General features: G+C 36.7%; 1 protein-coding gene and 1 pseudogene across 1 annotated transcript in view; one reads left to right on the top strand and one right to left on the bottom strand.

Moving 5' to 3' along the window:
• The window catches only part of GUCY1A2 (guanylate cyclase 1 soluble subunit alpha 2), a 265,199-nt gene that overhangs the window by 123,243 nt on the left and 116,922 nt on the right, over positions 1-25,034 (bottom strand). The gene's annotated exons all lie outside the window — the stretch shown is intronic.
• LOC139017638 (heterogeneous nuclear ribonucleoprotein A1-like) lies at positions 12,046-14,006 on the top strand (annotated as a pseudogene).

Raw genomic sequence — 25,034 nt, 5'->3', positions numbered from 1 at the left:
GCCATTTTTTGCTCTGAATGGCTGTTTTTTCCTACCTTATCTTTTAACTCACTGATTCGTTCCTCAGCTTCTTCTTGTCCACTGTAGAATCCTTCTAGGGTGTTCTTTATATCAGTTATGCCATTCCTCATTTAATCACTTATAATTCTCATTAAGTTCCTTATAATTCTAAGTTGTAGTTTTCATTGTTACTTGTGGTTCTCACTGAATTGTTTGAGCATCCTTATTACCATTACTCTGAATTCTTTATCTGCAAATTGCTTGCCACCATTTCATTTAGTTCCTTTTCTTTCATTTGGGGGGTTCTTTGTCTTCCCATTTTTACTGTCCCTTTTTATTTGTTTCTATGTATTAGATCAAACTGCTATGACTCCCAGGCTCTGTGGGGTGGTCTTATGTAGTAGGTGTTTTGTGGGACCCAATGGTGCAGTCTCTTAGGTCGCCTAAGCTGGGTGCTCTAGGAAAGTCTCTTGTGTGAGTTATTTGGGTTCTCCTGTTGTAGTTGGGTCTTGACTGTTATTGTCTTGTTCGTGGACTGAATCTCCTCTCAGGCTGGCTATGTGGCTCACCCCGACCACATCATGCAAGTCAAGCTGTTGTGGAGGTGTGGTCTCCAGGTGTTTTCTGGCCGTCCTTGATATGTCTTCTCCTCAGCTGGACCTCAGTTGGTAATTCCAGGTGAATGTTCTCCAATTTAGTTGTATTTCCAATCTGGTCCTGGGAGGAGGTACATAACAAGTCTGCCTATTCAGCTGCCATTTTCTCTCTTCAATCTTTAAGAGCTTTATTGCTCTTACATTTAGGTCCAAGATCCGTTTTGGAAAAACAAAAATTGTTTATATAGTATGAGGTGGGAATCCAAAACTTATTCTCCAGTTGTTCAAACACTACTTGTTAAAAAAAAAAAAAAAAGACTATTATTTCCCTATTGAATTATCTCAGGACCTTTGTCAAAAACAGTTGACCATAAATGAATCTCAATTTTATTCCATTGGTCTATATGCCTATCCTTATGCCAGAACCATACTGTCTTCATTATTGGAACACTGCAAAATGTTTTCAAATCAGGAGGTGTGAGTCCTTCACATTTTAAGAGTGTTTTGGGTCTTCGAGTCCCTTGCATTCCCATGTCTTTATGATAAACTTGCTAATTCCTTTAAAATAAAATAACACTGAAATTTTTATAGGGCTTACATTGAATTTGTATATCACTTTGGATAGTATTGCCATTTTAACAATATTGAGTTTTGCAATTTATAAATGTCTTTTTGTTATTTAGATCTTTAATTTCTTTCAAAATATTTTATAGTTTCTGTGTGCAAATCTTGCATTTCTTTAGTTATATTTCTTTCCTAAAAATTTTACTTATTTTGATGCTGTTATAGTGGAATTATTTTCTTAATTTAATTTTTGGATTGTTCATTGATAATGTAGAGAAATGCAATTGATTTTTGCATATTGATCTTATATCTTACAACTTTTATAACATTCATTAAATATTTTTGTGGAATTTTTAGTGTTTTTCTGTGGAGAACATCATATTAGAGAATACAGATAGTTATACTTTTTCTTTTCCAATTTGAATGCCTTTTTTATCTTTTTCTTAGATTATTTCCCTGATTAGAACCTCCAGTATAATGCTGAAAAAAGTGACAGTAGACATGTGTATTGTTCCTGAAATTAAGAGGGAAGCATGCATTCGTTTACCATTAGTTTTGATGTTAACTGTGATTTTATGGAAGATTGCTTTTAGTGGGTTAAGGAAGTTTGCTTCTCTAGCCTACTATTTTGATCTTGAAAGGATGTTGGTCTGTCAAATGCTTTCTCTGCATTTATAAAGATGATAATGAGGTTTTTGTCTTTTAATCCTTTAATAAGGTGCACTACACTGATTGATTTTCAGATGTTAAACAAACCTTGCATTCCTGAGATAAATTTAACTTGGTCATGTTGTCTAAATATTTTTATATGTTGCTGCACTCAGTTTACTACTATTTTGTTAAGGATTTGGTATTTATACTCATAACACTGGTCTGTGGTTTTATTTTCTTGTGATGTTTTTGTCTGGTTTTGGTACCAAGGTAATAATGCAGGCCTCATAGAATATTTCAGAAGTTTTCCTTCCTCTTCTATTTTTCTGAAGAGCTTATGAGGGCTGGTATGAATTCTTCTTTAAATGGTTGGTAGAATTCACCAGTGAAGTATGGAAATTGCTTTGTTTTATCATCTTTTTATAAAAGTAATGGGATAGAAAGAAACACAAAAAATAGAGAAAACCTATGTGTTTTTTCTCCTGATTCTACTATTAAGAAGCTATATAACTTTTGATAATCTCATTTTTATGCCTGTAATTTAGAGGTAAAACCATCCATTCTGCCTATTTTCAAGGATTACTTTTTAAGAATAAGTGAAATAATGAATGTAAAAGCTTTTTTATAACTAGAAAATGCCATTCTACTCTACCCTATTATGTTTAGTATTTCTTGGCTCACTATGCAAAATTGTGTCTGCAGGTAGTCGAAATTTCCATTAAGTATCTGAGAAGCATGCCGGCACCTTCAGCTATGTCTCTGGGGCAAGTATCCTGGCAACTGCAGTGCTGTTCACACTGTACTAAAAGGAGTACCTGCAGCAATGTGTTCCCCAGCTCCTTTTCCCTCCCATTACTCTTTCTTCTAAACCCTCTGCTGCCAAAAGTAGAAGTCAGAGCTCTGCCAATTTCCCTACTTGCCAATTAAATTTTCTTTATGAGAAAATCAGTCATTATCTGGACATTCTATTCACTTAATCTAAACAGTGAAGACTAATCCCCACAGCGCTTTCCACTGCAAAGAAAACAAGCCCACCTCCAAATAATGCGTGTGCTTCTCCTAAAATTGACTACTTACTACCTATAAAATTAGTTAAAGGAACTGATACCCATCTACCTAAATGTCCAAACCTAGTGTTCAGTGAATTAATGTACTTATTTCTCCAACCTTGAGAATTACATAAGATTAGCCACCACGGCTTCTCATACCTTGCTCTCCCAACCTCCAACACACCTCATCCTTTCCCAAACCCTTCCCTCCTATCTTGGGACTTATTGCCTTTGCCAAAGACTTCATACTTTTTAGAGAATGTATGCTTTAGAAAGGGAAGAAAGAAAAGAAAAAAAAAACTGTGATAGAAAATTAAACTTCTCTTTGCTGAAGCCAAGATAAGCCTCTGAGTAATGCCAATAAACCTGAATGACAGTGTGCCACAAAAGTACCTTTTCCCTACATTACCTATAACCTGTATTTCAATTTATTTACTTGCCTACATCTTTAACAATTAGGGATTACATTGAAGAAAAATAATAAATATCTTCTTAAAAAACCTAATAATGCTTGAAGGGTTATGGCTACCAGTGACTCACAGCTCAGTAAAAACTAATATAATTAAAATGCTTTCCTTCTAAGATCTACCCGATTTCTATCAGCTATATTGAAGAAATGAATAATGTTATTTGGAAGGACACAAAAACCAGATTAAGATCATTTTGCATGAGGAGCAATTTTTGAAGTTGAAAGTATTTGGCAGAATTCTATAGTAAAGGACTCAGGGCACAATAATGGTGACAATTATCACGTACGAAGTATATTATAAGCACAACTCTAGTGAGTTATTCAAGTTAATCTTGTAGACAACCCTATAAAAAAAGTACCATTATCATCTTTGTCATATAAATTAGAAAACTGACAGTAAGGTAGATTAAGAAACATATCTAAGGACACATGATCAAGAAGTAGAGCCAGAATTTTAACCTAAATCTGTCTGAACTTAGAATGAATTCTAAGTGTCTATGATGACTGGTCCCCTAAAGACTGAATACCAGAATTTATAAGACAAAGATGAAATGCAGATTGGTGGGACCATTCCTCAGACAATGGTCATTGGTAGCCAATGTTATTCTAGTCCTAGATCTAGGAAACAGCTAGCAAAATCATTGTGCTAAGTTCACACACACACTTCTTGAGGTCAAAATGTAAATGCAGACACCCCAAGCCCTTTTACTTACAGAATAGTTTTTTGTAAAGAAACCTGTCATCTGCATAGATAACAAACAGCTCATTTAAAAATGATCTATTGAGCCGAGACCGGTTTGGCTCAGTGGATAGAGCGTCGGCCTGCAGACTGAAGGGTCCCGGGTTCGATTCCGGTCAAGGGCATGTACCTGGGTTGCGGGCACATCCCCAGCGGGAGATGTGCAGGAGGCAGCTGATCGATGTTTCTCTCTCATCGATGTTTCTAACTCTCTATCTCTCTCCTTTCCTCTCTGTGAAAAATCAATAAAATATATTTAAAAAAAAAAAATGACCTATTGAAACCACAGCCACTCAGTGGAGGACTTTTTGACCACATATAAGCGTAAGTAAGTTAGGAAATCTAAAAAGTCTATGTTACAATTAGTGCTGGCCTCCTTCTGTCGTATTTTTTAGGGGCTGTACTTTACTGTCATAATACTTTACTACTGACATTATGTAAAATTATTTAACTAATTCAGATTATAATGAAAGGTAAGAGTGCAGTAACTATAAATGTGTTTACATCAAAAATTAAATTATCAGACACCTAATTGTGAACCACAGTTGTTCAGAATTGGCAGCTTTAAATCCAAATTAAGACCTATGTAGGGGGCCATGCGGGTACTGTAAATACCAGAGGGGACACTTTGTAAAGTATATGATGTCTCACGACTATGATGTACACCTGAAACTAATCTATAATAATAAAGCGTAATATGCTAATTAGACCAGACAGTCGAATGACCTTCAGGACGTCCTTCCGGATGAAGCCAGGGCTGTGAGGGCCGAGCCCCTTGCAAGAATTTCGTGCATCGGGCCTCTGGTACAAAATGATACTGAATTTTACAATAGTCAATGCAAAACTGTAATTGAAAAATAAAACTTAAAAAGAAACAAACAAAAACACCAAAATGAGTCAGTCACTATCAGTCTACGGGAAAAATAAGTAAATAAATCTAAATTAAGTCTTGTTTTAAAGCTTTTTAAAAATAGGAATATTTAAACTTCCCTAAAGAATAGCAATTTATCACCAATAGATAATAGACATTGTTCCATATTTAACTTGAGCTAGCCATCCATGCTTACTTAATTCATATAACTGTTCTACAGAATCTCATACATATCTATCCCTCCCCCATTAAAAAATAAATTACAAGATAAAACATAATGCTAATAAAATTTTAAAATGAATTTAATTAATTATTAAATCCATAAAGTTTATAAAGCATCTATTATGAAAAGGCATGGTCAAAAAAACTGGACCTGCATTTTTAAAAATGAAATAAGATTACCTGAAAAATAATGATATTAAAAATAAAACTAGGTAGAGAATAATATAATCTAGCTCAGATGGGAAGAGTTTCATCTGATTTAGCATACAAATAACATGCTAATGCAGCGATTTTCAACCTTTTTCCTCTCATAGCACACATAAGCTAATTACTGAAATTCTGCAACACACCAAAAATATACTATATCTTTTGCCTGACAAAAAATAGGTATAATTTTTATCCACTCACACCAGATGGCTGTTGTTGTGTTGGCTGTTGTCATTTTTTTATCTGACAATCTAAGGGAAAAGAGGTCCTTGCCCTGACTAATAGTCAGGTATTGCATGTTGTGAAAATTCTTGCAGCACACTGATTGAAAATAGCTGTGCTAATGCATGTAAAGTGCTCAAAATAGCTTTGAATAAAAGTAGCTATTATTACTATCCAACATGTCTAGATTTTGTGAATTACTTAAGTTCATGTCTTTAAATACCAAAATATGCTTTAATTTTAACATTGTGGGTTAAAATGAGCTTATCATAGGCACATACACTGCTCTGCTATTTAATGCAGATCACCCTGACCCCAAAAGTTTCTCAAAACTTAATGTAATGTTATAAACACTGATTTTTGTACTGCAGTGAAATACAATAATGCTTTTAGAGAAAAATATAAGACAGCTAACTCAGCACTTTATATATCTCTATAAAGTACATATTTTGATGTTCATATCCTTAGAGTTCCTATCTTCTAAATTATAGGTTGTTTCCTGTATAGCTCCACAGACATCAGGCTTGTTACACTTGCTGTTATTAGAAGCAACTCTCCCCATTTTGCACATTTTCACACATTATATCTAACCTGCCGTGGGTGGAGAACATATGCGAGAAGAGACTGTACAGAGATCGTGGGACACAAATTCTGAGACCTGTATTGGTTATTGCCCTTTCTCATACTTGGCTGAGTCGAGAAAGTATTGTCTGTACTTTCACTGACTGTTATAATGGTTGAATTTACCCACAAATTTAAAAGCGTGCATCTTCTGTTGCTGTCACTGGATGTATAATGCCATCATGAATAGCTTCAAAGTATCTATGCTGACCCTCATTTCAGCTTGACCCCAGTCCAAGGGATAGGTCATAAATCAGAAAAGGAAAGTGCCACCCTTCTTACTATAGAGACAGATTTAAGGAGAAGAAAGAGAAGAGAAGCAGGAGGGAAAGGAGGAGGAGAGAAGAGGACGAGGAGGAGGAGAGGCAGATGAAGAAGAATTTGCTTTGCTTAATAAAAGAAAAGGAAGCAGCTGCCTTCTCTTTCCCTTTTGAAAGGGTCTCTTTGCGGGGAAAAATCTGGACTTGAGTCCTTGCTCTCACTCACTGGAATAAAAATGGCCCTCTGCAAGGAGGAGCTAAGCCCAGTCTCATCTTACAGTGAAAAGATTTCTCCAGGTGTGTGGGTCTCATCACCATCTGAAACAGAAACATATGCCACTAGAGCAGTGGTTCTCAAACTTCTGGCCCTTCAAATACAGTTCCTCATGTTGTGACCCAACCATAAAATTATTTTCGTTGCTACTTTATAACTGTAATGCTGCTACTGTTATGAATCGTAATGTAAATATCTGATATGCAGGATGGTCTTAGGCGACCCCTGTGAAAGAGTCGTTCAACCGCCAAAGGGGTCGCGACCCACAGGTTGAGAACCGCTGCTCTAGAGTTAACCTAGGAACCTATCTTGAGATGTAACAGAGGAAATAGGAGTTCTATTGTATTTTCTTCTACTTAGCAGTATAACTTGTGTGACAGGTCATCCTGACTTCCTGGTTTTGAGGGCTACCCACATGCATGTACTCTTCTGTAGTGTTCACCCGGTAATGAAGCAGTGTTCTTTTTTCCCTATATTGATGTGAATCGGTGTCTCTTTGTTGGTAGGAGCTTTTGCTTCCCCATACACTTGCCATTTGTCAGCAATATGCCCATCAAGTCTCAATCCTAGAACAATTCCCCTCCCCAAAGCACCAAACTTCAGATGCAAGTTTGGGCTATGTCATCCAGAGTGGTCATAGCTATTGTTAGCAAGATCAGAATGCTTTTCCATCCCTGGCTCTGAAGGCAGAGAAGTGTGTGGAAGGATAGGATTTAAAATTGGAGTTTCCTTTTATATGTTGCCTAGGCAAGATCAAAATTTGGTAATTGCATTTTTCTTGAACAAACAAGCTATTAAAAATGAAATGCTCAGAATCGAATATGAGAAAATCACTCGTTTAAAAAAAAGAAAAACGTTTTCTTTGCTCTATCTCATTTTCCTGTGTTAGTCTCTTACCAACGCTTATCATCAGCTAAAATTAGCTTTTACCCTACTTTTTAAAATTGAAGTCTAATTTGCATATAGTCAAAATCACCATTTGTAGTGTGATTTTTTTATGCCAAATTTTCTGTAAAATAAAACTAACAATGAAAAGAAGAAATTTATAAAAGCAAGTGTTAAGTATATTCTTTGGGTGTCCTCCTCATTAAGCACTGGAAAAAAAATTGTGCTTAAAGACAGAATAAACTAAAATTGAGGAATTACGCAGTTGGCCGTTTCTTCCTCCTGAAAGGAAGCAAGCTGCTGTGATAGTGCACACAGATGTCCTTAAGTGCACTGAGAAAGCAAGATAGCGCGAGCATCGGTCGCCCCACGCAACCCACCCCTTTTTCAAAAGATGCATCGTTAATAGTGGAAAGCATGTATGGCATGGCTTGAGGTCAGAGATGCGTGTGGGAACCACATATCTTCTACTTACTGACCTCGGACAAATTACTTAGCATCTCATCTGTAAAATGAAAACAATACTATTAGACTTTCATATAACTGTTATAAGCATTAAATAAATTATAGAGAATAAAGGTAATACATTAGTTTCTGCTACAAGAAGGAGATTAAGTGGTAGCTGATATTGTTATTGTTGTCATCATTATCATAGTTATTGTTTAGCCACATCTCAAATAAATTCCTCTCTCTTCCCTCTGAACAGCTCTTGAATTTAATGTAAATCTTGGGGAAGAAATAGCCTTTTCTACTGTGGAAACTGGAGGAAGCGTACCTCACTGAAGGCATGAAGAAAATAGCTAAGACTTTTGTTTGTGTCATTGGAAATACTCAGAAAAAGGTAATGATTGCTTTCTCCCTTAGGAAGTTAATGTCTACAGTTTTATAGTCTACAGTTTTGCTGGAGTGACTGGAAAATTCTGTTCCAATTCTTTCCTTGACCCAAAACTGGGATAAGGAAAGGAACAGACGTAGAAATTCTCTGGGTAACTTACTGAGGGTTTGGCGTGAGAGAAGGCAGGCATGGAAGGGCTTTGTAAACTGCTCTGATCAAACAGATCTCTGACCACACTTTCAGAAACATTATACTGATTCAAGAAACCTGATCAGTATAAACAGTTCTTTGTTTCTATGCTTCTCTCTCTCTTTTTTTAGATTTCTAGAGAATTCTTTTGAAAATACTATATTCTGTAAACTAAGGGGTTAGGGGATTTCCCCAACATTGGGGCATTTGTGAATTATGTGTGACCAGGGACTGAGGTGGATGTGGCTGACCCTGACTATGTCAGCCCACAGTCCCTGCCTGGGCCTCAAAGACAAACTTATAGTTAAAGAGCTATGTAATAAGAAGAAAAGAGAGGGAAGTAAAATATAACCCTAAACTTGATTCTTTTTACCTAAGATTTAAAAAAAAACAAAAAACTCTTCGGGTGATACTTATTACAAATACGACTTATTTCCCTTGGTAGAATGCAAACTACATGAAGAAATAACCTTTGTCTCATTCACCTTGGTTTCCTCCACAACACTGATTATAGCACGTTATACACAGCAAATGCTCAGCATCTATGGCTCAAGGCTTATAGCATTTGTTTGTACTCTTATTAGCACTTATAAGGAGGTCGTATGCCTGGTGCCAAAAGGCCTGGATCAGGAAAATCTAGGATGTAGTTCTGCCTCTGGCACTGTCGAACCTATCTTGGCCTCCAACTAAAAAGCTGAATTAGATGATCTCTAATTCAACTTTGAGCTCTAAAATGAAAGGAAAGAAGGAAGGAAGGGAGGGAGGGAAGGAAGGCGGGAGGAGAGAAAGAGAGAGAGAGAGAGAGAGAGAGAGAGAGAGAGAGAGAGAAAGTAGAAGAAGAAGGAGAAGGAGGAGGAGGAGGAGGAGAAGAAGAAGAAAAGAGAGAAGAGAGAAAGGATGAAAGGGTACTTCTCCTATCAGAAAAAAATTCAATCAAAGAAAATTCCCTAAGGAATCATACTTGTCATTTAATGATTTTAATATAGGGCTTCAGAGAATGTGGAAATCGCTGTTACTATTTAACTAAAGACAAATTTTGATGAGTTGACAAGAATTTGAAGGAAAAATGAAATTTTCCATGCCCAGCTAGATACAGAAAGAGAATGTGGATGAGTGACTGAAAATCACCAGTTTCCAATGTCATTCTGCAGTTGGTCCTGTAGGTTGTGTTAGCACAGCTGTACCTTTTCTTTTACTTGGCCTGGGGTAATAAAGACATTGTTCTCTTTGTTTGCTAAATCAGGAGCTTCCATGGGGCTCCAAGTCTTTTTGATTACTAAGGTGAAGAGCCAAGTCACTCAATTAAAATGCATAGTATCAGTGGTGTGCACTTCAGTGGTTTAGAATTGCTATCTATTTCTCTATGGAAGAACACAGGGGACAGTCTTTTCTGAAATGCAGATAACAAGAATCTTATCTTTCAGTAACAACCTCCAGCAATCAATTAAGTTGCTACTCCTTGATAGGACTAAAACCTTTTTCAATACATGAAATTCATTTTGAAAGAGCACAGATCATATCTATCCTCTAAATTTCCATAAGCCATAAATAGTGCCTTCCCTTGAGTTTAAATGTTAACAAAGCTTTCTTTAAACTACACCCCATGCACCTCAACATATAACTAATACTGAGTTCCCCCATATAAATTACTTAGCTAATTTTCAAAAGGGGCTACTGCTACTGGGCTACTCCTTTAGGGAGCTAAAATATCTGCCAATTCTCAGAAATAGGCAATGACATCTTTATTTATGTTAGTTGTTCTTTATCCCACTATTCACTCATTTAAATCTGTTTACTGATTGCTCACTATGTATCACGGACTAAGGTAGTGGAAATATAGGCATAATCTTTGGATTCAAAGAGCTTACGGATACCTCAGTTTCCTCATCAGTAATTGATGAGGAAACTGAGGTATCCGTAAGTGGGGATAATGGTGGTGGTGTGAGAATTCAGTGATACAGCATATAAAGCATTTAGCATGACTGCCAGAGGGGAGAGGGGTGGGGGGAGGTAGAAGAGCCTATAGGGGGAATAAATGGTGATGGAAGGAGATGTGACTTGGAGTGGTAAACACCCAATACAATATACAGATTATGTATTTAGAATTGTACACCTGAAACCGATATAATTTTATTAACCAATGCCATCCCAATAAAAATAATCACATAAAAACATAAGGGGTTGACATTGTAGAAAAGCAGTATAAAAATTTAAGCATCTCTACAATTAATGAGGCAAGACCTATATTAAAATTAAATTAATTAAATTGAACAAAGATATATGTAAAATCTTGTTCTAAGGTTTAAAAAGTTACGGGCACAATAACAAGATTGGACAGGATCACCCAGTAGTAGATCATATAAAAGCAATTTATGGGGTTTAAAGTCAATATATGCCAATAATATAAGGTAATTAACAGTGAGAAAAATTAAAAAATTTCAGTGCAATCATAAGTGGCACCTGTTATGCCCAGATTTCAAGATCCCCATTAGACCATACCAGGGAGCCAGCCGAGTCCGATACAAAAGCAGAGAGTCTTTTATTTGAGCTAGCTCGGCTCCCCCACCTCGCCGACACAGCGGCAGGAAGCAGAGAGAGGCCTAGCCCGGCATGAAGAGGAGTTTTATAGGGGGGTGGAGTCAGGGTAGGAGAGGGGACTGTGGGCCCTGCCGATTGGCCAGGCGCAAGTAGGTGTCTCGTTACACAGGATGTGGTCATCTCTATGGCGTGCACTTCCCTTGATTGTCATTGGTTAGTTTAAAGAAATCCTGGGCATGGCTAGCAGAGGCTTGGGCTTCCGGGAAGAAGGTACTATCCTGAGCACATGGCTGCTGCCCCAACATGGAGGATACGGGGCAAGATGGAGGGCATAGCCCTCGCCCTTTCAGCACCTAGACCTCTCATAGAATCCAGAAGAAGGTCAGAATATTGCTACACACAGGGTAGGCTACTTATTCACTGGACTAGCCCAATTCTGAGGTTGGAGTGTTGCAAGAAGAGCAGGATGAATAGGTTAAATGACTGGAACTTTTAAGTTTTGAGTTTAGAAGGTAAAAAAGAAACACCTTTAAATATCTGAAACATAGTCATGTGAAAGAACAATTAGACTAGTTTTAAGTAATGTAGTTTAAAAAAGTGGAGGCAAATCTCAGCAAAATATATAGGCAACAATATTTGGCAATAAGCACTCTTCACAATTTCAATTGCTGCTTTGTGAACTCTGGAGGTGATCGTGCTGTCTAGAAGACCAATTTACATCTCAGGTCCTCAGATTGACACATACACACATAGCCTGTATTAGTAGTCTTTACCAACGGTGCAGTTTCATCTGGCATGTTCTTTATTATCTAAGCTTCATGTTCAAAGCTTGGCTCCAATATTACTCCTCAAAATGACCTTTCCAGCTGCTGCCACCTGTGTTAGCTCTCCTACTCCAGTGCTCCTTTACCTCAAACATAGACATTTATTTTATCCTCTACTACAAGGTACTGCAATAGACTGTTCACTTCCAGGGAGGTAGAAGGGCTCTCTTGATTTTAGCCTTCCCTGATGCATGGCAAGATATCTGCTAATTAACAGGTGATCAAAAATATTTGCTGAAAAAATGTTGTAGAGTACATTCCTCTACTGAGTAGGATATTGTGTTGGCTAACCTTTAATAGCTCTTTGAAATCTAATAGACTGTAGCCTTTGTACATACAGTAAAATTAAATATAAAACCAATTAATACAGAAATAGCAGGTATAAGTGTTGAGGAATAAAATCATCAAACATATGAGGCCTGATGTTAATTAAAAGGCATTCTAATTATCTATCCAAAAAGAAAAATTTGCCTGGTTGTGGTGGCTCAGTGGATTTAACATCATTCCATGGACCAAAAGGTCCTGGGTTTGATTCCCAGTTAGGGCACATGCCTGGGTTGCGGGCTCAATCACCAGTAGGGGCATACAGGAGGCAATCAATCAATGACTCTCTCATCATTGATGTTTCTATCTCTCTCCCCCTCTCCCTTCCTCTCTGAAATCAATAAAAATATTTTTTTAAAAAATCTTCCCTCCCTCTGTCTATCATATTGTTAAAGATCTTCAAAGCAGGTAGTGTTACTTCGTAAATATTTCTTTTTTTGTCATCTGTGTTAAAAATGTATGTCTTTTCAAAAGAAAAGGACTGAAGCTATTATTGGCATACAATTTTCAGCAAACCAAAAGAAACTTGGCTCTTACTAAGAGTTAATAATGGGATTAACTCCCTCCGCCTCTTTGTTGTATGGGATGATGATAATGGAAAACTATTAAAAGAAAGAAAACTTGAAATCAGACCTTTCTGCTGTTGGAGGCCATGGAGTAAGCATCGTTGGAGTCTCTCCTCCCACAGTCATCATCTCTAAGAGTCTCCCCAAAAGCCCAAACAGCTCTGGAAGCTCTTTATGGGAGGTTTGAGCTTTCAAACGAGCGAGGAGAGTCTGAGGAGCTATGTTGATCAATGGGTTCTCTCAGGCTCTGCTGGTGAGAAATCCAAACACCAAGCACTCCAGAGGCTTTGGGTTTGTCACGATGCCACTGAGGAGGGCATTTATCTTATCCTCATGGATGTAGCCATGAATGCAGGGCCGCATGAGGTGGACAGAACCAGAGAAGGCTGTCTTAAGAGAAGATTCTCAAAGACCTGGTGCACATTTAACCGTGAAAAAGATACTTGTCGGTGGTATTAAAGAAAACACTGAAGAACGTCACCTAAGAGACTATTTGGAACAGTATGGGAAAGTTGAAGTAATTGAAAGCATGGCTGATGGAGGCAGTAGTAAAACAGAAGCTTTGCTTTTGTAACCTTTGATGACCATGACTCTGTAGACAAGACTGTTATTCAGAAATGCCATACTGTGAATGGCCACAACTGTGAAGTGAGGAGAGCCCTATCTAAGCAAGAGATGGCTCATGCTTCATCTAGCCAAAGAAGTCAAAGTGATTCTGGGAACGAGGTGATCTTAGAGGTAGTTTTTGTAGGAATGACAACTTTGATTGCGGAAGGAATCTTTGGTGGTTGAGATGGCTTTGGTGGCAGCCATGGTGGCGGTGGATATGTTGGCAAATAGATGGCTGTAATGGATTTAGTAATGATAAAAGCAATTTTAGAGGTGGTAGAACCTCCAATTATTTTGGCAATTATAGCTATTAATCTTCAAATTTTGGACCCATGAAAGGAAGAAACTTTAGAGGCAGAAGCTCTGGCCTCTATGGTGATGGAAGCCAATACTTTGCCAAACCACAAAACCAAGGTGGCTGTGGCGGTTCCAGCAGCAGTAGCTATGGCAGTAGCAGAAGGTTTAAATTACTGCCAGGAAACAAAGCCTAGCAGGAGAGGAGAGTCAGAGAAGTGACAGGGAAGCTACAGGTTGCAACAGATTTGTGAACTAGCCAAGCACAGTGGTGGCAGGGCCTTGCTGCTACAAAGAAGACGTGTGTTAGACAACACTCGTGAATGGGCGAAATCCTCCAGGACTGTATTTGTGACTAATTGTTTCACAGGTTATTTCAGTTTCTCTTCTCTGGAAAGTGCAAAGCATTCCAACAAAGGGTTTTACTAGTAATGTCTGATAACTATAATTTACTGGATATCATGTGTTAAAAAAATTTTTAAGTGTCTTATAGCAAAACCATCTCTGTATTCTTTATAACTACCCCAGGATTCACATCACTACTGAAATATGGGTGTGATCCATAATGGCAATAAATAAATTGGAGTCAACCACGTGTCTATTCCTCTAATTATATAAACAGGAAAAATATGAGAAAGGATTCAGCAACCAGGTTTCAACCTTCATTGAGACAATGAAATTCTATTTTGCAAAATACATTTATTGGTTCTAATACTAATAATGTCACATTTTCAGAGAGTTTTATGCCCCTGCAAATTATCAGGCAGTCCAAAGTCCAGCTCAGAGTACAAGCTGAGGGTACAAGGCGAGGAAACTGAGGGAGAAGACCAACATTTCAGAGAAGGACCTTGAAGAGACCATGGAGCCCAAGCGAGATTCTGGGAATTATATGTGTATGATATTAAAGTGAACTCCTGATTGAAATTGATAGGTGCACAGCTAAAATCAGCATAACTAATGAAGAAAATAGACTGCCTTATAAACCAAAATGCTAGGAAACTTTTCAGCATCAGCCCTAGTTGGATTTAAGGTTCAAATAATCTTAAACCAGGATTAAGACACTCTTATTTTTAATAGCTTTGCTTTCCTCTGCATTGGCTTCACTACAACAGAAATTTTCTCTAATGCCAACTTTCAAGCACCTCAGACTTAGATCCTACCAGTTTCATCACCCTGGTAGTCGGCACCTCATGCCAGTAGTTTTAGCAAAAGTCCCAGGCCTAACCTGTATTGACTGAAGCAAGGTTAAAAGCCAACTATATAACTCATTACTCTGACACTAATTGGCCAAGAGTGGGGTTAGAGGAAGGACAAAACTCATGGACTGTAATAGGGAAAGAATGGAAGGGGCTATTACCAGCAGAAACAAAGGATAGATGCTAGATAAGCAAAAACAATAAATATCTATTATACACGCAGCCCTTTCCCTTCTGATGCCAGGGCACATATTGCACCTCACACTGACTTTATATCTAATTAAGACTCCATGGCCTAGAAACAATCCAAAACCACCACCAAAGACATTCTATTACAATTAGAAAAGGTAACTCCTTCTTATCCAATTCACTGTTCACCCTTTCCAGGTGAAAGCAAGAAAGGCTATAGTTAAAATGTATTAAAAGTAAATATTCAATCTGATACGAGTGCCTTCCACCTAGGAAGAAGGCATCAATATCACAAAGATAAGAATTAATGAAGAAAGTTTAAAACAGTTAAAAGAAAAAGTCATGTATCATTCAAAGGAGATTTCTCCAGAGATAAAGAAGAGTCCCTTCAGGACAGCCATGGAATACAGATCGTAAGGCAGAATGAGAGATGATAAGAAAGCAAGGAGGAAACACGGATTGACAGCCAGGTCAGAGCCTTGCTGCGGAGATTACATGGTCATGAAAGACAACCAAGACCTGGATCCAAATAGAGATATCAAATTACTGATTTGTGAGATATTAATAATTTTCACTCTAAATAAATTCTTTAATCAAAAAAATCTATAGAAGTGTATTAAGTATCTATATATCTAAAAAAAAAAAAAAAAGCTATGTAAGACAACAACATACCCAATTATACATTTAAACCTTCTTCAAACTTTGCCTTCAAAATTTCTACCAGGCTCTCCTACAAATCCTGCACGACTAATCTCTAATAAATACCATTTCACAACACTAGCCACTTCTTAAAGACTTGGAGTGGTTCTCTGGTATTAAAGGCATTAAATCTAAGTCTCCTGTCCTAAACTGTAAAGCCCTCTGTAACTAATACCTGCCTACCAGCAATTCCATTTGCCGCACTCCTTAACATGTAGTCTACATTTTCTTTTGTTCTTTTTTATTGTTCAGTTTATACCCTGCATGCTTTTATTCAACCTCCAGAACTTAGCTCATGCTGATTCTCCACTGTGGTAGAAAGAATAATGACCCCAACAAAGATTTCCATGCCCTAATCCCCAGAAACTGCAAACATATTACCTTACATGGCAAAAAGGACTTTGCAGATAGAGTTAAGGATTTTAAGATGGGGATATTATTCTGGATTATCTAGTCGAGCCCAATATAATCACAGGGTCCTTACAAAAGGAAGTCGGGAGGATTTCAAGATGGAAGCAGGGGTTGTAGTATGCAGATTCAGCAAAAGGCCATAAGCAAAGGAATGCAAGCAGTCTCCAGGAGTTAGAAAAGGCAAGGAAACAGAATCACTCCTGGAACTTCCAGGAAGAATGCAGCTCTACCAATACTTTCATTTTAGCTCCATGACACTCAATTCAGACTTCTGATCTCCAGAACTGTAAGGTGATAACTTTGTATTCTTTTAAGACTAAATTTATGATAATTTGTTTAAATGGCAGTCAGAAAGTAATGCACCCAACCAACACCACCTTCAATAAATAATAATTTTCAACACTATATTCTCTTTGAAGCTTTCTCTGACCTGTCCCTTTTATGGAAATGTCTGATATCAAGGTTTTAATACAGAATAGCCTTTCTTTTCTAGTGTGTTGCCTCAAGTAAACTGTAACCCTCTTGAGAGAAGGGATCATCAGTTCTCAACTGTAGTTATGCACTAGGTATACAATGCATGCTTGTTGATTTTGTCATATTTGTATTCATCAAGCAAACATTCATTGAGGAACGATTTATGCAAAGTAATCTGCCAGCACCATGGAACTCAGCAAAGGGAACAACTACAGACAGTCCTTGTCCTCTAGAACAATATCTTGGGAGTGATAAAACATGTACTCAACTAACTGAAGGAAACTCAAAAGCAGGCTATGCAAAATTACAGAGTAAAAGAAGAAAAGTTTTTAGGAGTTTAGATATGGAAGAGTTTATTTTGTTGGGAGATTCAAAAATATCTCATGGAGGAAGTGGCATGTTGCCCGGCTTATCTTTAGCATGTCTATGTGTGATGTCATTCCTTCTTCCTCCTTCCCTCACATTGATCATCTTCCTCAGGAAACTATCTCATGTTTTCACTTGGCTCGAGGAGTGCCTCTGTGAGACAAGGATAGGTCTAAAACAACCTGTCATTCTGAAATGGCTCTGATCCCTCTTCTCTCTCTCTCTTCTCTCAATTCTGTTTCCTCTGCCATAGCCTAACACCTATATTTACATTAGAATTACTAACTACCATTTTCATGAGCATGTTGCAGTTTTCACTAGAGAGGACTGTATTCTCTCTCTTTAGTCCCTCCCTTGAGTGATGAATGAAAGTTTTAAAAGCGCTTATGGAACACTGACCCCTTTATTGAGAAACTGTCTTTAGGTTAAGATGGATCTCAAGGCTACCATATCAATTAACCAAATTTTTAAAATTCATCTATTATTCAACTAGATTGCATGATAATAAAAAGTGATATGATATTTCATAGTATTGTTCAAACTTTATTCTTCAAAATGTACCATTTCATATAATAGGGTCTTAGTTGCTAAACATTTTTGGAAAGAGTGGATTAAACAGTTATAGATTCCTTCACTGCAGGTCTTCTCGGAGCCTATACTACACTAGAGTGTGTTGTGAATCCACAAGGAGGATTTAGAATGCAAAATTTCAAAAAGTGACTATACCACAAAATCCTACTTTTGTTGTTATTGTTTGTTAGTCGTTTATTTCCTTACACTCATCTGAAGAATTTTAGAAGAACTTTGGGAAATACCAATACAGAGGAAAGGAAAGGGCAAGAAAAGCTCTGAAATCTTAGTTTTAGTACCAGCTCTTCCATTAACTAGTTGTGTAAGGCCACTATGAACTATAATCATTTCCCCATTTATAATTGAAGACGCAAATTAGATAATCTCTGAGGTTCCTTCCAGCTCTATCATTTTCTGATTCTATTTTCCATAAATTAATCTAATTGTACACTGTTTCAGATTGTGTTCAGACAATAAACAACTAATACTTTCACTTCCTATTACCCTGATTCTAGAAAAGGCACCTTCCTTCTAAATGTTAGAAATCTTATAATAAACTTAACTTTACCAGTATATACATTTAAAGCAGTGACATATGCATGTAAACATTAGCTACTTCATAAAGGTTAAAAGGATGAATGATTTATAAGTGATCTAATTAATGGTCATAAAACTGAAGTAGCCCTCAAAAGCAGGCCATAAATCCATCTATTGCTGACTTCATGAATTATCATGTTAATTTTTTTTACATAAAGTCCACTAAGATCCAGAATGATTATACAACTTACTTGCTCAGGTTCACAAAGCAAGGGATTATTAAGTCTGCTTTATAATATTGTATTCTTATTAAAAATTTATTACATCAAAAGGAATAAATATTTCCTTTTCCTATTCCAGTGTGGCTCAGTGGTTGATCATTGACCTGTGAACCAGAAGGTCATGGTTCGATTCCCAGTCAGGCACATGACCAATCAATGATTCTCTCTCATCATTGATGTTGCTATCTCTCTCTTCCTCTAGATTCCTCTATTTTTTAAAAAAGGCATAAGACTATAAATACCTATTTATCCATCATCCAGCTAAAGAAGTAAAATATTGCCAATATGGTTAAGCCACATAGGTCTTCTCTCCCAGACTAGATTCTTCCTCTCCTCAGAGATAATCTATACTACTTTCAACAGAAAACAAAGAAATAAATAAGAAAAGCTCCAAAGCACATAAAATGGCAACCAATTTTACAGAATTGTTCAGAATAATTTCCGACATATCAAGTTATTGATTTAAATATTCTTTGCATAAATACATATTTTGTTTTATAGGATTTTTGGAATATTAATCACTAATAAAGGGGTTATGTTATTTATTGTTATATTAGTGTCTGGTGCATGGATTCATGTGCATTGAAAGGAAATTAATTAGAAGAAATATTTTAATATCGCTATTTACCCTTTCCCTATAATAGAAGTGTCATAAAAATTTATGATTGACAATGACAGATTGAAACACAATAGTGCAATTGGCGCCAGCTTTATGTGTATTGCACATGTGTGAGTCAACTTAGCCTTTTATATATATAGATAACTTATGTGCAAATGAATAAGGAATTATCCAAACATTATCACAATATATGAGAAGAGCAGCCATCAGAAGCTCCTTGATAACATCGCAGACTTGGCCTGCTCTGTCTATGGCAAGGCTCTAGCATGACTGCTCACTTTTCCCATTGGAAGCTTTTGCTAAGCATCTTTATCTCCCTCCCTCCCTGCCTTCTGGCCTCCCTGCCTCCTTCCCATCCTCCCTCCCTGCCTCCTTTCCTTCCTTCCTTATTTCTTCTTTTCTCATATATATAATAGTTGATGTTTTGCCAAAAGAAAATAAAAATGGACTCAGCTATCTACACTCCATTTGAGTATATAATATCTGGAGGTGGGAGGTTAATAATTGCATCAGTGTCATCCAAGTGGCCAAAGCATTTACTCAAGATTATTACATAAGTCCAATACACATAAGTGAGTGGAATAGGATTTTCCTTGTTCAAAATGGAATTTTGCATGAATCAAATTATTCAGATGACTGCCAACTGTGTACTTTTCCCCAATAATTCTAGTTTCCAAAGTGTTCTTGTAAGAATGAACAGTCATTTTATAACAAATGGATTAAAATGAGGTGGGTTTGGGGAGGAAGAGAAACAATTGTTTGAATAATCACTAAATTAGTGTTTCCCAGTGGGTAGGTTAGGATAAAATGTGTTATAAGATTTAAAATATATAGTGAAAACAGATACAAAGTATTTCTACAGGATTTTATAAATCTAATCCATAAAAGAAACTATCTGAGCCTAGGGCTGAGCGTGAATGTTCATTCTCATTTCACGATATCTGCAGTTTCCCACTGTCATTTCACGGAAAATTACACATCAAAAATATCCATTTTTGCCATTGAAATTTACCCCAAAATAATAAAATTTGTCGCTAGAGGAAAACACAATATATGCTTGCTAAAAAATATATAAGAATGTAATTAACTTACATGTTATGTGATGTTAATATTTTATTCATTCTGACCCACAAACTATATAACTGATCCATGCCAAAAGCCCCACAATTCTACATTCAATCATTCAAATTCTCATCGGAGAAATGCATGAAAACTCAATAGTTGAGGGTCATCATTTAGTTAACTGACAGACTTTTCAATATTTTTGTCATCTTCTCTGTATTTGGATAAAGAAAAAACGATATTTGCCTTTCACATTATATATTAAAGGTACCCAGAGAAAGTGAATTATTGAAGGGGATTAAAGTGACACTATTTAACAATTTAAATTCATTCTGATCTGTGCCTGCATTACCATCCAATGGCTGGGTGGATAAAGGTGAGCCTGCAGAGTAAACCAAGAAGGAGCAGACAAGTCTTTGGGGGGGGGGGGGGGGGGAAGACAGTAAAGTTACAGAAACCAAGGGGAGAATGTGCTTCAGGATGTAGAGAGGATTTAATAATAGTTAATGTTACTGAACAGAGAAGTAGAGATTATTAATATTAATGGAAAGCTATATCACTAGTTCCTACAACACATAACTTTATTCAAATCAAATAAACTTCATGCGAGGTGATCTTATTTTAGTCCTTGATTCGTAATCAGTTTAGTTCTTACCAGATAGGAGTTTAAAATTTAAACAATGACATCTGAGTTTTTAATTAAGAATTCAAAAATAGGAGGTTCAGCTCCTGGCCCAGTCAATGACTCAATAGCTTTCTTCTCCTTTGCTATGTTTAAATTTTAAGTTTATTTTTTACTGTTGACAGTATTTTAGGTGTCCCTCATAACCACCTTTCATTCCCTCCTCCCAGCCCCCACCCTACCTCAAGCTTCACTACACTATTGGTATCTTCAGAAAGTTTGTGAAGATAAACTTTGTGTTCTTCGGAAGGACCACTGGAGAAGACATTACAGATGCTGTCCTCCAGAGCAATATATGGCATTAGCTCAAAACACCACGATGTGAGTCAGTTGTTGAAAGCATTTGCTTCATTTTGTGTTTATGGCAATATTTACCAGGGTACTGCTTTCACAAAGTAATATTACAGTAAAACAAAGATAGTTGAATTCTCTTATTATTTTATACAGGGAATATGTCAAAAAGGCAATTAATATGTAGGGCACTTTTGTGCGTTGCAGTTGGAAGGAAGTTGATGGATAAGTTTATCTATAGAACTTAGGTTACTGAGCAACACCAAACAATCCATGTGTCTGTTGGGAGGAGAAAACAGTCACAGCAATGGAAAATGGGAGGCTCTGACCCTGGCCAAGATATCACTGCTCAGGTGAGTGAGGGGAAAAAATGGATTCTGGGATGCTACATTTTCAAATGAAAAGAATGTCATGCCCACTAGGATACATCATCATTCAAACTAAAATATAAATTATTTCTAATTATCCTCTATTCTCAAAAACCCATGCCATTATTCCCTTCTATTAATAGCCCAATAGTATGGATCAATAAATACTAATCCCAGTTTCAACATCAACCCATATAATTCCATTTTTCCATAATGAAATGGGGATAGTACCTTTATCCTATATACCTTATAAATGCTATGTAGATTATACAAGATTGACGTGGGTGGTGTGAATGTACTTTGTAAAAAGTTTAAACCTCTATATATTTGCAACTCAATTACAATCCTCACATGTAGTATACATTATAAGCCAACTACATAAACATAATCATTTTGAAACATGCTCATACTTATAAAATGTTATTGTTGCCCACAAATGTGTGCTGATTGTGTGTTTCAAATGAAAGAAATGTTAAGAGCATGCCAACTGCACACACACAATACCACATATTCTTTAGACAGAGGGGGCTAACTACAGGCATGTGGCAAGCACTGTTAGTTCTCAAGCTGACCCCCTTCCTCCTGATAAGAGTTGTCATGGTTAACTGGGCATATTTCTGTCTAGAACAGATACTATTTTATAGCCTCTCTTGCAGCCAACTGTGGCTCTTAGGCTAAATTCTGGTCAATAGGATATAACTTGAAATATCATGTTAAATGCGTCCCTAGAGAAAAGTGTTCTCAAGTAAAAAGTGTCTGGTTTTTCTATCCCTTTCTCCTCCCTGTGAGCTGGAATGTGTATATGCTGCTGGGATGTAAGCAGATGTCCTGAACAATGAAGGAGCGCCTAGATGATATCTTGTAACTACTATATTTTTTTAAATAAAAATAATTATTTATCTATTAGCCATAATTTCATGGCTCAATTTAGCAAAAAAAAAAAACCTAAGAAGAAAATATTTATATTCCAATAAACACATAATCACTACAGAAAATCAGAGGCTTTTTGGTAATGCTAGAATATGTTCTTTTTAATAACTTTTGAAAATATCTATATCTCTAGTTTTTCGGCATTCTTTCACAGATATCTATATAAATGCTAATACATTTTAAGAAAGTGTACAAAACTTTTCATCAATTAAAAAAAAATCATTGTATTCTTACCCTTAATCAAAACACTGTGCAGGGCCTGACCAGCACGACTCAGTGGTTGAGTGTGGACCTGTGAAACAGGAGGTCATGGTTCGATTCGATTCCCAGTTAGGGCACACGCCTGGGTTGTGGGCTCCATCCCTAGTAGGGGGCATGCAGGAGGTAGCCAATCAATGATTCTCACTCATCATTGACGTTTCTCTCTCTCTCCCTCTCCCTTCCTTTCTGAAATCAATAAAAAAAATATTTTAAAAAACAAAACCACTATGCAAGTAATATTCTCCCAAAAGTTAATGTAATTCTTCTAAAAGAAAAAACTGGAAATTTTAATTAAAGAATATAGGTATTCCCAGTGCTACGGGATTTAAAAAAGTTTTAAAGAAAAGAGTTGCACTTTCAAGATCAAACAGAAGGAAGAGCTAAGAAGAAAGAGCATGGCCTCTCTTCTTGGAAATCTTAGACTAGAACTTTTGTACTTTTAAATGTGGTTCTCAAACCTCTGGGAGTTTTACAAGTCATATCAGGGGATCCATAAGTAAAAACTGGTTTCAAAATAATCCAATATATTATTTGTTTTTTCACTGTGTTGACATTTTCACAGATACTACAAAATCTATGGTGGATAAAACTGCTGGTGCCTAAACATTAAGATACAGTAGTGGCCCCAAACTGTACCAGGTGGCCAGCAGCACCAGTTTTCCATTATAATTGTGACAGCATTTGCATGTATCTTGAATATGAAGCTATGTCCTGCACAGATAGTTCAGATGTAAAAACTCTAACCCAACTTCAAGCATGTGTCCCATGACTTACTCTGTCCTCAAATTCTAATTTTTTTAAGAATAGATTCCAGAGGATAAAAAATAAATTTGTATAATATTAAATAGATGCAACCAAGGACCCAAACACAGGAGAGTGCTGAATAAATATTATTTAACACTTATGATAGCCACTGAATTGTAAAAGGTTTTCATTACCAATTTCTAAGTCTTTCCACAACCACTCAATTTCATTTTATTAGTTCTTTAATGCTGTCTGGCCATATCAAATTTTCTCAGTTCAATGGCATTGCTTCCCTAGCTTGATTCAATCTAACTTTGATCCTATCTGAACTCTCTAGAGAAAAAAATGATATGAAATTCCTTTGTAGTACATTTCAGCTTTACATTGCCTATTATGGCATTATATTGCACCAAAACGTAAGAGCAAGGCAACCAGTAACTTACAGAGTTTTCCTTGGAGGCCAGTAAATTTCAGTTTACCACACCAAAGAAATATTTCCTTCTATAACTTTCCCATAGCCAATTTGGACTAAATCAGAACCAAACTTCTCTTTCAGACAAAGCCATGAACCTGTTGTCAGGGTTCATTTTAAGCCATCATGGTTCTCAGGCCCTGGAGGACTTTGCAGGGAACCCCAGAAAGGCAAGCCAGGTTTTCATGACTTACCTCTCTGGTTTGAAATGACTAAATACCAGTCAAATGGAGATTCATGATTTTTTTTTATTATGATTTATACTTTGAGCAGTTTTAGGTTCACAGAAAAATCTAATGGAAGGTACAGATATTTCCAATATACCCCACACTCCCACATATGCATAGCTTCCCTCCTTTTTAACATCCCCATCAAGGTGGTACATTTGTTGAAACTGATGAACTTACTTGGCATATCATAATTACCTAAAGTCCATATTTACATTACTTTTAACCGGTGACGTTGCACTTTCCATAAGTGTTGACAAATGCCTAATGACATATATCCACCTTTATAGTATCATACAGAGTAGTTTCCCTGCCCTAAAAATCCTCTGTGTTCCATCCATTCATCCCTCCCTCCTCCCTATCCTCTGTCAAACACTGATCTTTGTACTATCTCTATAGTTTCGCCTTTTCCAGTATATATATATATGGAATGACACAGTATGCAGTCATTATACTTTGGATTCTTTCACTTAATAATATCCTGTTAAGGTTCCTCCATGTCATGTCATGGATTGATAACTCATTTCTCTTTACCACTGAATAGTATCCCACTATCTGAATGTACCAGTTTATTTATCCATTCACCTACAGGAGAACATCTCGGTTGTTTCCAAAATTGGGCATTTATAAATAAAGCTGCTTTTGTGTGGATATAAGTTTTCAAATCCTTTGGGTAAATAAATACCAAGGAACCTGGCTGCTGTATCAGCCACATACGGTAAAGCTATGTTCAATTTTGTAAGCAACAACCCAGCTGTCTTCCAAAGAAATGGTACCATTTTGCATTCCTACCAACAATAAATGGGAATAGGATTTTTTAAAGTGAAAATCCTCGGTACCTATTGT

Source organism: Myotis yumanensis, unplaced genomic scaffold (assembly GCF_028538775.1).
Source record: "Myotis yumanensis isolate MYYU_CA2020_CCGP unplaced genomic scaffold, mMyoYum1.0.hap1 SCAF_10, whole genome shotgun sequence".
NCBI classification, from domain to species: domain Eukaryota; kingdom Metazoa; phylum Chordata; class Mammalia; order Chiroptera; family Vespertilionidae; genus Myotis; species Myotis yumanensis.
The sequence above is the reverse complement of the archived record's forward strand: the minus strand, read 5'-3'. Positions and strand labels throughout refer to the sequence as shown.